General features: G+C 45.9%; 1 protein-coding gene across 3 annotated transcripts in view; it reads right to left on the bottom strand.

Moving 5' to 3' along the window:
* Window positions 1-14,678, bottom strand: part of CLDND1 (claudin domain containing 1) — a 51,921-nt gene extending 37,243 nt beyond the window's left edge. For 2 of the 3 annotated variants that reach the window (XM_069232907.1, XM_069232909.1), the window contains exon 1: window positions 14,162-14,263. The gene's annotated coding sequence lies outside the window, so the exon portion shown is untranslated. Of the gene's footprint in view, window positions 1-14,161; window positions 14,264-14,657 lie in introns of those variants that run through there. The other variant, XM_069232908.1, reaches the window with a different exon arrangement.
* Window positions 14,679-16,810: the final 2,132 nt, after the last annotated feature.

Here is a 16,810-nt window from a genome sequence, read left to right as displayed (position 1 = left end):
AAGGTATTCGTGGGCAATGTGAAAAGTGGGCCCAGCTGAGTAGGGTAAGACTCAGCCACTGGTGAGCAATGTGGAGATGGGAAGTGGTGGTCAGTTCAAGTAGCATTCACTGATAGACAGTATAAAGAACTGCAAAAGCTGGGCAGTTTAAGAAGATGGTGCTGGTAAGACGTTCATGCTGTCCTCTTTCAAATGGCCTATTTTTAAAACTTCAACACAATTACAAGAACTTCAGTCCGAGAGAGATAGGAGTGCTCAGGCCCCACCAATGGATTGAAGCAGCTTTCTGGTGCAGTTTTAAGTCTGTTGTACTTAGGTGCCAACTCTACTGTATATTACCTTTCATCAGATTGATCTAACTGGATGTCTTTTCATAGGGTGTCAAGACTATTGCAATAGTCAGGGATGTGGAATTCCTATAGCCTGACGCCCAGAACATATTGTTGGGGGTCAAAGGCAACAAGTTTTCATATTTATTTTGTCCTTGGTACAAGTAGACCCAACCCCCTGCAGCACAAACCCTTTGCAGCTAGTTTATAGTACCACATATTGTATCAGTGAAGGGCAATGTCTACAGTAAAGGTTACATTTGTGCCCATATGTTAATGCTGGTCGAATTTGTATTAATGGTTCATTATTGCAAAGCCTTTATTATTAAGGTGACTGGACTACGGAAATGCTGTAAGCTCGGACTGCACTACTGATAGTAGTTCCAAATGTGTACACACATTTGCAAAGTTTAACAATATGAGGCTACATACAATGCTCCCAGAATGCTCTTTAATTAGATGCAAATATCTGCAGAAGCATGAAAGCAATATTAAGGATTTTTGCTTTCAAAATCAAAACATTCATTGAAGAAAATGCAACTAGTAATGAAAAGTTTTTTAGTAAAATGTGTTGATGCATGCTAGTATTTCCAAACAATATGTCCATTATGGAAAAATCAGTGTAACCAGTTTCAACAATATTATGGAAAACATGAAAATAAACAAGCATTGGTAAAGCCAGTGGGTTCAACCTTGGTAATCAGCCTTTTGGTTTTGTCAATGCGTGTTTTATGTAAACCTTTGTTTGCTGTGGGAGCTGCTTGGCCCTCACTACTATAACAAACACTAGCCAAAATAGTTATGGTCTCAAAAAGCACACATTGCCACTGTAGCTCCTGGCACTGAACAAAACTACTTTGTGTGCCAATATGCTCCTTGTGAAACAGCACAAAGCTGTCACTCACATTGAAGCCAGCAAATAGACAAATAGAGACACAATTTTAATGAAAACAAAAGATCTTGGTTAATCCCAGACCTAATTAGGGGCCCAATTATTAAAGGAAGTCAGTCACAAAAGTGCACCCATGGTATATATTCTTGCATTAGTGCAGATTTACAGTAGTAGGCCGGGAAATTAAAATTAAAAAAAAATGTATGAACTGCATTTTAGCTCAAGCAAATATGTATGTGTAGATTTGCTCATGTCTCAATCTGTTGAGCATGTACAAGTTCACTTTCCCTTCAATCACTTTTTTCCCCAACTGTTAGGAATAAATGTCCGAGTTTTCTCAGTATGGGAAAAGATTAGAGAAGAGCTGGCAAAAACCCCTAGAACATGCAAATTTGTAGGTTTGCAAGCTTTCACAGACTCAAAAGGGCATTCCACCCCTTATATAATGAGATTGCTGCCATAATTTGTTGCTGCACTACCTGGCACCAAAGAGACAAGTGGATTTTGTTACAGGACAAGTATTTTTATAAAGCAACCTGCCCCATGGACAAGTAGATATTTTAATAAATTCAACACCCCGGAATAGTATTTAGAGAGGCCTTCCAAGGACATCAACAGACTTCCAACAGTCACCAACATGAGCCTAAACCTGCAATAGTATAAACACTGAAACAGTCGACTGGCTCCATGTGGATGCTAGGATTAAAGTCACAACAATTTACAACATGCAGAAGGCCTGCTGGAACAAAGCACCTGCATTCATTAGAAGCTGACCCCACTTCATGCCCCGACAAGGACCTTTCAGTGAGGTTCCCTGCAGCTGATTTTACAATGTCCTTTAATCGACTCTAACACAGACAAGAATCCTTGGGAGTGCTGGGAGCTAAACCATGGAACAAACTGGATCCCCAATCAAACTGAACGATTCCTCACAGAAGAATGCTCAATAGGTGTGCTCGCTACTCCCTGCAAAACTCAATTGGCCTCATTCTGTTTACTGGTTGTACTCGCTGTTCCTCTTTTCTTTATGTTTATAAATCCCATCACTCCAAAGCTGTCTTAAGATCAGAAGCAACTAAATTGAGTAAATAAATAAAACACAGCAAGCTATTGATCTGATTTGCTTTTTACATGCAGATAAATCTAAGCATTGTCAGCATAGGTTCCAGAAGTTATCTGGTTGTGACATTCTGAAGAACTTTCCCCAATCAGGGGTTCCTGGTATGGCGCGGTGCCGTCTTTGGTAGGCTCCACAGAACAGATGGCATAGGTACAAGAGGTTTTGGTAGGTTCCACAGAGAACACGGCATAGGTACAGGAGGCTCTGGTAGGTTCCACAGAGGACACAGCATAGGTACAGGAGGCTTTTGTATGTTCCAAAGAGCACATGGCATAGGTACAGGAGGCTCTGATAGGTTCCACAGAGCACACAGCATAGGTACAGGGGGCTGTGGTAGGTTCCAAAGAGTACACAGCATAGGTACGGGAGGCTCTGGTAGAATCCACAGAGCACATGGCATACGTACAGGAGGCTTTGGTGGGTTTCACGGAGCACATGGCATAGGTACAGGAGGCTCTAGTAGGTTCCACAGAGCACACGCATAGGTACAGGAGGCTCTGATAGGTTCCAAATAGCACATGGAATTGTTACAGGAGGCTTTGGTGGGTTCCACTAAGCACATGCAATAGGGACAGGGGGATCTGGTAGGTTCCACAGAGCAAACGGCATAGGTACAGGAGGCTCTGATAGGTTCGGCAGAGCACATGGCATTGTTACAGAAGGCTCTGGTAGGTTTCACAGAGCACATGGCATAGGTAAAAGAAGATCCTATAGGTTCCACAGAGCATACGACATAGGTACAGGAGGCTCTGGTAGGTTCCACAGAGCACATGGCATAGATACAGGAGGCTCTGATAGGTTTCAGAGGGCACACCGCATAGGTACATGAAACGCTTTGGTAGGTTCCACAGAGCACACAGCATAGGTACAGGAGGCTCTGGTAGCTTTCAGTGGGCACACCGCATAGGTACAAGAGACTCTGGTAGGTTTCATGGAGCACTTGGCATAGGCACAGGAGGCCTTTTTAGGTTCCACAGCAGAAACAGCATAGTTACAGGGCACTGTGGTAGGTTCCATAGCGCACAAAGCATAGACACAGCAGGCTTTTGGTAGGTTTCACAGAGCACACTTCAAAGCTACAGGTGATTTCAGTAGGTTCCATGGCCACACTGCAAAGATATAGCGGGTTTCGGTAGTTTTCACAGAGCACACAGCATTCCACAAAGTGTACAGCATAGGTACAAGCGGCTTTTGTAGGTTGCTTAGCCAAAGTTAAAGTAGGCTTTCTTAGGTTCCACATAACACACAGCATAGGCACAGGATGTTTTGGTAGGATCCTTGGAGCAGGTTGCATACGTACAGGAGGCTTTGGCATGTTACACAGAGCACATGGCATAGGTAGAGGAGGCTTTTTTTGGTTCCACCGCCAAAACAACATAGTAGTAGGAGGGCTCAGTAGCTTCCACAGTGCTAGGCTGTGGCACGTGAGGCGTTGGTAGGTTCCATGGGGCACACTGCATTGGTAGGTACAGGAGACTTTTCTATGATCCACAGCTGACACGGTACAGTTGCAGCACCCTCTGGGAGGTTCCACAGCGCATAGGTACATGCTTTTGTTCGTTCCATAGGTACATATTGCTTTGGAAGGTTCAATGGAGCGTACCGCATAGGCACAGAAAGCCTAGGTAATACACAGAGCTGAGGGCACAAGTAAAGGAGGCTTTGGGTAGCTTCCTGAGAGCACATGGCGGAGGTACAGGAGGCTCTGGTAGTTTCCACAGACCACGCGGCAGAGGTACAGGAGGCTCTGGTAGTTTCCACAGACCATGCTGCAGAGGTACAGGAGGCTCTGGTAGTTTCCACAGACCACGCGGCAGAGGTACAGGAGGCTATGGTAGTTTCCATAGACCACATGGCGGAGGTACAGGAGGCTTTGGTAGGTTCCCCAGACCACACAACAGAGGTACAGGATGCTTTGGCAGTTTCCACAGACCACACAGCAGAGGTACAGGAGGCTTTGGTAGGTGCCAAAGCATGGCTCTGGATGATTCCACAGAGCACACAGCATAACTACTGGAATCTTTGGTAGGTGCCACAGCATGGTTGTGGATGATTCCACAGAGCACACAGCACAGGTACAGGAAGCTTTGGTAGGTGCCACAGCATGGCTGTGGATGATTCCACAGAGCACACAGAACAGGTACAGAAGGCTTTGGTAGGTGCCACAGCATGGCTGTGGATGATTCCACAGAGCACACAGCATAACTACAGGAATCTTTGGTAGGTGCCACAGCATGGCTGTGGATGATTCCGCAGAGCACACAGCACAGGTATAGGAGGCTTTGGAAGGCTGTATAGAGTACACCGCTTAGGTGCAGATGATTGGTAAAGGCTCTTAAAAAGCTCATCTGTGTCATTTTCAACCACCTTATTTCACCACATTTCATCACCCAAGAAGGATGCAACTGGTCTTCCGCAAATATAGTTCTGAGGAAACAAGCAAGGAAGAAACAGAAAGAGGAAATTCTTGATGTCTGAAGGCAGAGCAGCTAATGTTAAACAAAGGCTGTAGTGGAGACCTAAAAAACTGGAAGTAGAAGTAGACTATGTGAAAATGGGCAGCAAATTCACAATGTCTCAAGGGTCTAATACTGGAGGTGGGGCTGAGAGAGATGTAATAGGAAAGTGACAAACTTACAGCCACTGGCAAAGAGGGCACAATGGAATAGTAAAAAAATATTACATAATTCAGAATATTTGATGCATGCAAAAGACAGAACCTTAAAAGATCATATCCAATCTCACAAGTTATAATTAGAAGGCCTTTAATGATCTTGCTCCAAACCACAAAAAAGGCCGAAAAAACAACAACAACAAAAACACTGAGTAAAGGCAACTATGTTAATAGCGAGCATTTGCTTGGCTAAAGCAGAGCTGTTTACACAAAGAAATAATTGAATGGGCTAATCCACAGCCATAATCCTTTATAAGAAAACACAATGCACAGAGGGAAAAGTGAAAGAGCAGCCACTCCCAACCTCGAATTAGCTTCCAACAAACCTTTCAACAGAAGCAGAACAGCATGAGAGGTATTTGTCATCCTACAACCAGGACCACGATTATAAAGCGCTTAGTGAGAGCAGCGATACAGCTTCTGGTACCGGATAACTTGCGCCTGTTGATTTTGGCCTGAGCCTGGCTTTGGGGATGTCTTGTCAAAGGAATAAAGATTCAAAGAAGTCCTGGTGCAACCGGGAAGCGCTGTCCAAGTAGCACTCTATAAATGCATTCATACACACATACCCAATAGAATGATAACATGATTAGTCTTCAGTTTCACCATACCGCGTCCTTAGCTTATTCTCAAGATATTGTATTGCCTTTTAGGTTATAGGTTCTGTGTTTTGACTACCTCTCGGTCAGGCATCACTCAAAATTATTTCTTTTTTTTTTTAAAAAGGAAAAATTTGGTATCTTGAGCCCCATGTGCTGGACCGGAGGGGCTGTGGAGAGACAACCAAGGATTATACATGGCGCTGTACCAGGCGCTAGAAAAGAAGAGAAGGAATGAGAAACAGACCGGTCCGGGTGTTCCAGGAGCTACAGACACCTTAAACAGTTCCTAACACTGAAACTAGCCATCAGCCCCTCCTTACTAGTTACCCAACTCCAGGCTGACCCTTAAATCTACCTCCTTACTTTGTAAAAAAGTGTTCATTAAAATTACAACATACAATAAATGCACATTTAAATGTGATATGTTGTATTCAATTCGCACTGTGAAATGATATGACGCTTAACATAATCAGTTCTACCTTTAGCTAGTGATGTGTACATCCCGCTTGAGTGACGCCAGTCCTTATGGTGTATTTTGGCTGCAGGGTCAAGGGTCTTCGGATTCATGCAGCATGAGAGCTCCAGTGTCTAATTATGTTTTTCTCTGGGGATCCCAACCCATTTACCAGCTACTCCCCTCCTGGAGGAGCTTTTGACATGTTTTATTACACAACAGCATGCCCTGCAGTGTATGTTGTTGCAGTGTGGCGCTGGAAGAGAATGACCAGCGGTGGTGTTTTGACAGCATACCTGCAGTGTATGTTGTTGATGTGTGTAGGAAAGTACCATCTTGCATGGCATATTACCCCCATTTTTACTGTATGTATGTTTGCTTTTGCCTGTGTCACTGGGATCCTGCTAGCCAGGGCCCCAGTGCTCATAAGTATGTGCCCTGTATGTGTTCCCTGTGTGGTGCCTAACTGTATCACTGAGGCTCTGCTAACCAGAACCTCAGTGTTTATGCTCTCTTTGCTTTTAAAATTGCCACTGCAGGCTAGTGACTAATTTTACCAATTCTTATTGGCACACAGGAACACCCTTATAATTCCCTAGTATATGGTACCTAGGTACCCAGGGTATTGGGGTTCCAGGAGATCCCAATGGGCTGAAGCATTTCTTTTGCCACCCATAGGGAGCTCAGACAATTCTTACACAGGACTGCCTCTGCAGCCTGAGTGAAATAACGTCCATGTTATTTCACAGCCATTTTACACTGCACTTAAGTAACTTATAAGTCACCTATATGTCTAACCCTCACTTAGTGAATGGAGGTTAGGTGCAAAGTTACTTAGTGTGAGGGCACCCTGGCACTAGCCAAGGTGCCCCCACATTGTTCAGGGCAAATTCCCCAGACTTTGTGAGTGCGGGAACACCATTACACGCGTGCACTACATATAGGTCAATACCTATATGTAGCGTCACAATGGTAACTCCGAACATGGCCATGTAACATGTCTAGGATCATGGAATTGGGGGGACAATCCCATGCATCCCGGGGCTCCAGCATAGAGCCCGGGTACTGCCAAACGAACTCTCTGGGGTTTGCTCTGCAGCTACCGCTGCTGCCAACCCACAGACAGGGTTCTGCCCCCCTGGGGCCTGGTCAGCCCAGTCCCAGGAAGGCAGAACAAAGCATTTCCTCTGAGAGGGGGTGTTACACCCTCTCCCTTTGGAAATAGGTGTGAAGGGCCTGGGAGGAGTAGCCTCTCCTGGCCTCTGGAAATGCTTTGAAGGGCACAGATGGTGCCCTCCTTGCATAAGCCAGTCTACGCCGGTTCAGGGATCCCCCCAGCCCTGCTGTGGCGCGAAACTGGGCAAAGGAAAGGGGAATGACCACTCCCCTGACCAGCACCTCCCAAGGGGAGGTGACCAGAGCACCTCCAGTGTGTCCCAGACCTCTGCCATCTTGGATGCAGAGGTGTGAGGGCACAATGGAGACCTCTGAGTGCTTACCTCTCTGTACCAATCCTCCTCTGAGGGCTATTTAGGGTCTCTCCTGTGGGTTTCTCATCAGATAACGAATGCAAGAGCTCACCAGAGTTCCTCTGCACTTCTCTCTTCGACTTTTGCCAAGGATCGACCGCTGACTACTCCAGGATGCCTGCAAAACCGCAACAAAGTAGCAAGAAGACTACCAGCAACATTGTAGCACTTCATCCTGACGGCTTTCTGGACTGTTTCCTGGTGGTGCATGCTCTGAGGGCTGTCTACCTTCACCCTGTACTGGAAGCCAAGACGAAATCTCCTGTGGGTCGACGGAATCTTCCCCCTGCCAACGCAGGCACCAAACTTCTGCATTACCGGTCCTCTGGGTCCCCGCTCATCCTGACGAGCGTGGTCCCTGGAACACAGGAGCTGGATCCAAGTGTCCCCAACAGTTCAGTGGCCTTTCTGTCCAAATTTGGTGGAGGTAAGTCCTTGCCTCCCCAAGACAGACAGTAATCCTGTGTACTGCGTGAACTGCAGCTGCTAGGGCTTCTGTGCAGTTTTGCAAGACTTCCTTTGTGCACAGCCGAGGTCCTCAGCACTCCGTCCTGCATTGCCCAACTCGCTGAGTTGGACTCCGACTTCGTGGGACCCTCTTTTGTTGTGCTGAGACGACTGCCGTGCTCAGATCTTCTGAACGCCTGTTCAGGTGCTTCTGCGGGTGCTGCCTGCTTCTGCGTGTGCTCTCCGTGTTGCTGAGTGTCCCCTCTGTCTCCTCCTCCAAGGGGCGACCTCCTGGTCCTTCCTGGGCCCTGGCAGCACCCAAAATCCCCAACCGTGACTCTTGCAGCTAGCAAGGCTTGTTTGCGGTCTTTCTGCGTGGAAATAACTCTGCATCCTCCAGTACACCGTGGGACATCTTCTGACCAAAGAAAAAGTTCCTGGCACCTTCCGTTGTTGCAGAATCTTTGGCTTCTTCCACCCGGAGGCAGCCCTTTTGCACCTTCATCCGGGGTTTAGTGGACTCCTGCCCCCACACACCCCGGACACTTGCGTGACTCTTAGACTTGGTCCTCTTCCTTTACAGGTCTTCAGGTCCAGGAATTCGTCTTCAGTGCTTTGCAGAATCCCCTATCTTGACTTTACTGTCTTTCTGGGGTAGTAGGGTAACTTTACTCCTACTTTTCAGGGTCTTGGGGTGGGGTATCTTGGACACCCTTAGTGTTTTCTTACACTCCCAGCGACCCTCTACACACTACACTAGGCCTGGGGTCCCTTTGTGGTTCGCATTCCACTTTTGGAGTATATGGTTTGTGTTGCCCCTAGGCCTATTGTCTCCTATTGCATTCTATTGTGTTTTACAGTGTTTGCACTACTTTTCTAACTGTTTACTTACCTGATTTTGGCTTGTGTGTATATTTTTGTATATTACTTACCTCCTAAGGGAGTATATCCTCTGAGATACTTTTGGCATATTGCCTCTAAAATAAAATACCTTTATTTTTAGTAACTCTGAGTATTGTGTTTTCTTGTGATATAGTGCTATATGATATAAGTGGTATAGTAGGAGCTTTGCATGTCTCCTAGTTCGGCCTAAGCTGCTCTGCTATAGCAACCCCTATCAGCCTAAGCTGCTAGAACACTACTAATCTACTAATAAGGGATAACTTGACCTGGCACAAGGTGTAAGTACCACAAGGTACCCACTATAAGCCAGGCCAGCCTCCTACACTGTGGGGTGCTGGGGGAGAATGATCAGCGGTGGTGTTTTGACAGCACACCTGCAGTGTATGCTGTTGCGGTGTGGTGCTGGTGGAGAATGACCAGCGGTGGTGTTTTGACAGCACACCTGCAATGTACGTTGTTGCGGTGTGGTGCTGGTGGAGAATGACCAGCGGTGGTGTTTTGACAGCACACCTGCAGTGTATGTTGTTGCTGTGGGGTGCTGGCGGAGAATGACCAGCGGTGGGGTTTTGACGGCACACCTGCAGTGTATGCTGTTGCGGTGGGGTGCTGGTGGAGAATGACCAGCGGTGGTGTTTTGACAGCACACCTGCAGTGTATGTTGTTGCAGTGGGGTACTGGTGGAGAATGACCAGTGGTGGTGTTCTGACAGCACACCAGCATTGTATGTTGTTGCGGTGGGGTGCTGGTGGAGAATGGCCAGCAGTGGTGCTTTGACAGCACACCTGCAGTGCATGTTGTTGAGGTGTGGTGCTGGCGGAGAATGACCAGCAGTGGGGCTTTGACAGCTCTTCTGTGAGACCCACGTGTGAGACACCTCCACTGAAGGTTAAACGCGGATCTCTGCAGTAGGTGCATTTACCTAAGTAGTCCTCACTGTGTCCAGCCTATGACAGGCAGGTTACAGACAGGTACATAACTCACTTAGGTAGGTCACCTATTTTACACCTGGATTTTCATTCCCCTTCTTATCTCCTTTTAAGTTTTTTTTCTCTTTTTTGTCCACGTCTCCTTTTCTAGACTAACCGCTCGTCTACTTTGTTCTGCTTTTCCTACCACCATATGTCTCAGCGTCTCAACTTCGTGTTTTACATCTCTTACGTCCATCATTCTGTAGTTCTCTTCCTCGTGTTCCTCACGGTTTTTGTCTTTCACCTTTTCTTGTCCATGAAATGAATTAATTTCCCTCAAGTGTCCTTCTCTCCTCAGGCTCTGTTCCCATCAGCCATGTGTTTCTCCCTTTCCATGTATTATATCTCTACTTTACTTTGCGCCGCGCATGCGCATCAGCGGCTGGTGAAGCCCGCGCTTTGCATGTGCAGTTCAGCTACATTCACAAGAGATGCTGATTTTGTGATCGTGAAGATCATCCAGTTTAACGCACAGGCCTGAAACAGCACTAAAGAGTTCTATCAGGCCCCATTGGCTTTTACAACCTAAACCGATCCATGCATGCCACAGCACTCAGCAATACCCACTTTAGCACCCTTAAATATATTCTGCACAGAAAATACAACTCGAGATCCATAAGTGACCCAGAATGCAAACACCAATACTGCTGAGCACCCAGAACTCAACAGATCACTGCTAAACACCAATACCTCATCCGCGCCCTCGTAACTCAACACAACATCACTCGTACGACCGAAAAAACCTCAGCTCAGCACCCTAAACCTAACACTGCAGCGTTCAGCTCACCACCCAGATCAAACCACACACTGCTTAGCACAGAGAAAGAACACATCTCAGTGTCCACAGCTGACCCAGAAGCCAGACTCTAACTCAGCCGAGCAACCAGCACTGACCCAGCTGAAGCTGGATCCAAACAACACTGCTTACACTCAGCACCCAAGGAAGCACCAGCTGACCAGCACAAAACACAATCCAGCTTTCAAAGCCAATCCAACAGCAAACAACGTCCAAAGAGAGCCCTGCTCCTCACCTCGAACCCAGTCCTGCAGGGCTAAAGTCAACCAAGCAACCTCAACAGCCTGACACCAACCCCTTACTAATAACTGAACCCAACACCACACAGACAACTGACGAGGGCACACTTCAGCACTCACATCTTAACTTAGAATAACCTAACCCAAGAGATCCCAGCTCAGCATCTGGAAACAAACCATTTAAGCACCAACCCATCCATAAGCATCCATACCTGAATCCAGCGCCCTGTATTTCACAAGACTGAGCACCCAACCTACCAAGGCTTGCTCAGCACCATGGACTCAGTGACATCTTAAGGGTTTATGGGGGGGGGGGGTCTGTTTGAAACAGCTTTGAACTTATAATCCAATTTCGGCTCTTTCGTGGCCCCTTTGGCCAGGTCACTGACAGTGCACACGCACAGTGGTCCAAACTCTAAATGTGCTTATATATATTATTCAGGGATAGTGGTGTGTTTTTGAGTATTGTAACACAGCAGCAGCTCACTCATATTACAGCAAATAATCTGTGACGCCCTCCCATTTCTAATATATGAGGCTATGTTGTGATCTAAAAACTATTTTTATGAATATCTATGAAACATAACCCCACATTAAAAATACAATTAAAGGAACAAAGCATTTAAAACAATCTGTTTAAGAGTTATTCCAGGTCACCACGGCAAGAGACTCTGCAGATCAAAGCTGGCTCTATCAGCCCCCCTAAATCCCTCCCAAAAGGAACCCCCTTCGCCCATGCCTTAAAACGTCTCTGCATGGACTTCACCCAATACTGCCCAGCATCCTGAACCCAAAAGAGCATAATTCAGTACCAATAACCCAATGCCCACAGCTCAACTCAACACTGCACACATGGCTCAAGGGGGGCATTTTAGCACCCAAAACCTATCCCAGCAGGGCACAAGGACCAACTCAGATTAGCACACACAACCCAACTGGAAGAGCTCTGCACCGATGCCCAGCAAAAATGTGAGCACAAACCAGAGTCAGAACCCTCAATCTGGCTCAACACAGCCTATCCAGCAGCATGTGCCCAATCCAGAGGAGCTTAGCTCGGAACCAAAGACCGAGGTGAACACTGAGAAATCACACAACAATGGGAATCACTCCAAAATCAGCCCAAGAGAGACCAGCTTCACACACAGAATCAAGCCCGGCACCCAGGACCTATATAAAGACGGAAATAACGTGCAATGTGGAAAAGTGTAACTTTTTCTGACAGGGTTATGCGTTTACATTTTTTTCACACACTGGGGAGGATTTATTGATACATGCTTGCATCGAGGATTAGACTGCAGTGTGAGCTTGTCTGGTGTGATAGCAGCACCGCCTCTGTGAAAGTGTTTTTAACAACACTGAAAGGAAGGCAGAATGACAATGACAGGAAAAAATTCACTGTTACGACATCTTCTTTGTGAAATACAAGCTTTGAAACCACTGCAACAAAAAATGTAAAATGCTTACTTGTGTAATTATCCATGTAAGTAATTTTAATAGGGGTAGGACTGCCAGATACCTCTATGACAACGTATGCAGCTTTTGGCCTCTCTTTTACAAAACACTGTTTTCAGGTGTGCTTGTTTAACATTTTGAACCGAAGAGAACCAAGACTCCAATTGCAATAATGAACCAATGTATAACTGGAATTCCAGGCGCTATAATGAATTGTACCACTGACAGTCTTTGAGTAACCCTATGTGGGGGGAAGACAAACATTGGATTGGAGGCTTCTACATATATCTTCTGAGCTGCTCGACTTTTGCAAGTTCTGAGTTTCAAACCTATATTTCCATGTATTGAAATTATTTTTTCTAGTGCAAGATCTGCTCTACCCAACACTGAAAGGCACCTACTACATTTGGGAGCGCGGACAGGAAAGGGGACAATAAAGGTTAAGTATTCACAGGGATGCAGGTCCTTAGGAAATATGTGTAAAATTGAAGTTATGACAATCAAATTAACTCATTTGCTTGACAAATGAACAGTGAAAGGCCAAGTCGGCCCGCCAGGGATTCAAACCGGATCTATGGTTTCCGTACAGACTTTTGCAGAAGATTATGCTACTCAGTTATCTCACTGGTTTGGAACGCGTGCATGTGAGAGAAGACCTGCTGCACATGCGTATTATCACCCTTACCCTAATGCTCCAATAGCTACATTAATAACTTGAACTAGTGTATTGTGATAAATGGAATTGATAAATCGGCCATAAACCCACTTGGCTACGTTTCTGGCATGGTGCAAATCAGTGTAGAGATGCATTGCAGTGTAGAACTGAGGTGCATAATGAAAGCTCTGTGCATGCCTCTATGGGGCGACCGTGAGTGGTACAGCTTCAAAAAGGTGGGCAACAAAAAGGGAGCTTTATAAATGTATACTACAGCCGGGCTGCCTTGTGAGGGGTTTGTGGGTGTGGCAACAAGTCAAAGTGGGGCATCGATGCCCTGGAAGATGCACATGGATAACAGCTGGCACAGTCCGAGAGCAGGTATTACATATATATTTAATATTACACCATTTTACTTTACACAAGAAAACAAAAAATAATGCTGGTTATGGTGCTCTTTGCAAATGCATAATAGACAAGTCCTCTGCTTGAGGCATGGCTTCTGTTTCTACATGTTAACGCTGCAAACACTGCTGTACAATTTTCGGACCGTGCCCTAAATCAAGTCTTACTCGACATCCTCAACCACTTTACCCTTCCCGTCCATACTAGTTGGGTGCTGTCCATTTATGGCCCTAAAAATCAACAATATCTTCCCCTAGAGCGTCACTGGCACAGGTGGCTCCTGCTGGCTGTGTGAGCTGCCAAGTTCCCCAGGTCCATGTGTGATGTGCTGCTCCAGTCCAGGTTTTCCCTTTGAATTCTGGGACTTGTAGTCTTGTTTACATCATTATACAATAGGACTACAAGTCCCAGAATTCACAGGGATAAAAACTGGCCTGGAGCAGCACATCTCGCACGGACCTGCGAAGCTTGGCAGCTATGGCTGTGTTGATCATTCGGACCCGCACAAGAACCGTCCAAATAATGCAATAAAGCTGGACCAACGAACATGTCAGCCCAGCCGAGCGGCAGCGTTGCCATGCGCACCAGCCCTTTCACTGGTCCAGCCACACACGCGCTCCGGCAGCGGCTCAGACCAACCCCGGCTCAGACTTCACACCCTTTAACTCCAAAGCTCAACCAGAGACCCTCACTCACCTCTCCATTTAAATGCCCAGTGTGGTGACGCACTTCCGGAAGCTGAGAGCACCCACCCCTTACGTCATCGCGCCCCTTGCGCTGCCATAGCAAAAGATGCTCGATTCCTGTTAGAGGAAAACCCCTTAGCGACTGTCACGTGATACGCGCGTCGCCCTCCGCGAGCGTCCACTGACTGGAGAGAGAGGCCGCGCGCCCCTTGTGGCTGTAGGTGTCACTGCATCCGCAGGCCTTAGGACCCCCGGAGGCGGCCCGCTCTTAAATTAGCATAGATTTGCATATAGGTCAAGAGACCCGATTTAGATGGGGAAACTACCGAGATTTTAAAGCAAAACAATGTCTCTTATTATTTTTAGTTGTTGCCCACCTGACATTGCTTCTGGTTCAAGAGAAGTCTATGTGGAAAGTGCATTCCATCCTTTTTCCGAAGTATGCCACTTTCTTGTTCTGTAATGTTGGCATGCATCCAAAGCTGCCAAGTTTTCAGTGTGCTTACCTGTGGAGTTTCCATGTTCTTTGTGTTCTTGTGTGTGAACGTTTGAATGCTTATATGTGCCACTCTCAGTGCAAGTAGAACAGCAACATACATGCCAATAGGCCGATTCAGGCGGGAGACTGAATTTCTTAACCAAAAAAGTTTTAAACTTGGCTGCCTCCCTCCTGACTTTGCCTCTGCTACAGTATAAGTCAACGGGGGAACTCCTCCCAGACGAGCGACAAACCTTCCGCTACGGTGTAGTATCCTGGATGAAAAGGATAGCAGCAGACCAGGAAGTACTCTTGAAAAAGATGTTTATTATCTCATCAAATCAACAGCGACGCCCTCAGCAGCCATCCAAAGGTCAGTACAGTCGATCAACCGTCGCCCAATGGAACGCCCCTGAGGACACCAGAACTCACAGTAGGCAACCTTCCATAAAGGTGCACTGCCACTACAATAATAAAACATAGTAAAACATAACACACATCTTCCCCCTTACCAGTACAACTAAAAACAGATAACAATGGTCTAAAACAATCCACCCCTCATTTAAAACAAAATATACATCTATATCAACTTGATAATTATGTACCCAATGATGTTCCCCTCGAATCGTTTGAACACCCATTAATACATTACATATTGACTTAGATATTTGGGTCTAACGATATTCCTTTTAGGCCTATTAACCTCTGCCTCCAGATTTTCACCTCCATCCAACCGTCCAACATCACCCAGTTCACCTGTACCTCCCAAGCTCAAATTTTCACTTTCTTGTTGCGTCCTGCTTTTCTGCATATTTTCACCTGAGCCCACCTCCTGAGCATAACCATCACTCCCACCAAAACTATACCCGCCTCCAACATAAACACTTGAATAGTGATTGTTAGGAACCACTTCAGGTTCCTTGCAAACCTTCACCACATTCCTCTTGTTCCACCGCTAACCATTTTCCACCATGATAGAATGCTTTGATACTCTGACCACCTTAGTAGTTGGATAAAAACTCGACCCCCCACTTCTTTTGCCAGGAGGTCTCTTCACTCTAACTTTGTCCCCATCACAAAATTGGATATCCAAAACACTTTTGAGATTATCATATCTCATTTTACTTCTAGCTTGCAATTTCTTCACTCTATCCTTCACCTGTACGATATCGGGAGCAGCCCCACCCTTCATGGTTTCTTGCACCACCCACTCAGGAGATAGTTCATTACAAGAGTGTCTACCCTTTAATAAGACAAAAGGAGCTACACCCATCGATGAATGTGGAGTTTTGTGATATCAAATCCTTTCAGCCACCAAATCCTGCACACTCTTCCCCGCACGAATGGCCAGTTGTATAGTTTCCTTGAATATTCTATTTACCCTCTCAGCCAGACCATTACCCTGCGGACTATATAAAGCAGTAGTAAAATGCTTAATATTGAGACCCTTCAAAAATTCAATCATTTGGTGCGATACAAATTGTACGTCGTTGTCTGTGACCAAAAACTCAGGGATTCCCTCACAATGAAAAATCTCTTTAAAAAATCCAATTACACTAGTAGTATTAGGTTCTCTCAAAAATGTGTATGTAATCCATTTGGAATGATAGTCTACTGCAACCAGCACATACCTCTTGCCTTCATTCATACCCACTATGGTACCAATAAAATCCAATCCCAGCTTTTGTCAAGGTCTATCAGGAAATGACACTGGACATAACGGCACCTCCCTCGTATGTAAGCTCTTATCTGACACCCTACAATCACAACAAGTCTTAACTGTCATCACCACCTCCGAGTCCATACCCGGCCACCAATAATACAATCGCAAACGTTTTCTAGTGCCAGTAATTCCCACATGCCCTTTGTGAGCCAATTTAATTCATTTGTACCTTAACTCACTAGGAGGTACCAAACGCTCCCCCCTCATCACAAGATCGTCTTCCACATTCAACTCTTCTTTGACTTTGCAAAATGGTTTTATCTCTTCAGCAACGCAATTTTCTCCAGGCCAACCTTCACAAATATACTTCTTAACAAACAAAAGAGAATTGTCCTTGTCCACAGCCTCCTTCCAAGCCTGTCTGGAAATTACCTCTCCCGAAACAAACATACCATCAATCATCCCCACTACAACATGCTCATCCTCAGTTTGCTTCATATCAATAGGATTACAAACTG

Source organism: Pleurodeles waltl, chromosome 4_2 (genome assembly GCF_031143425.1).
Source record: "Pleurodeles waltl isolate 20211129_DDA chromosome 4_2, aPleWal1.hap1.20221129, whole genome shotgun sequence".
NCBI lineage: Eukaryota > Metazoa > Chordata > Amphibia > Caudata > Salamandridae > Pleurodeles > Pleurodeles waltl.
This window is presented reverse-complemented; position numbering and strand designations above follow the sequence as displayed.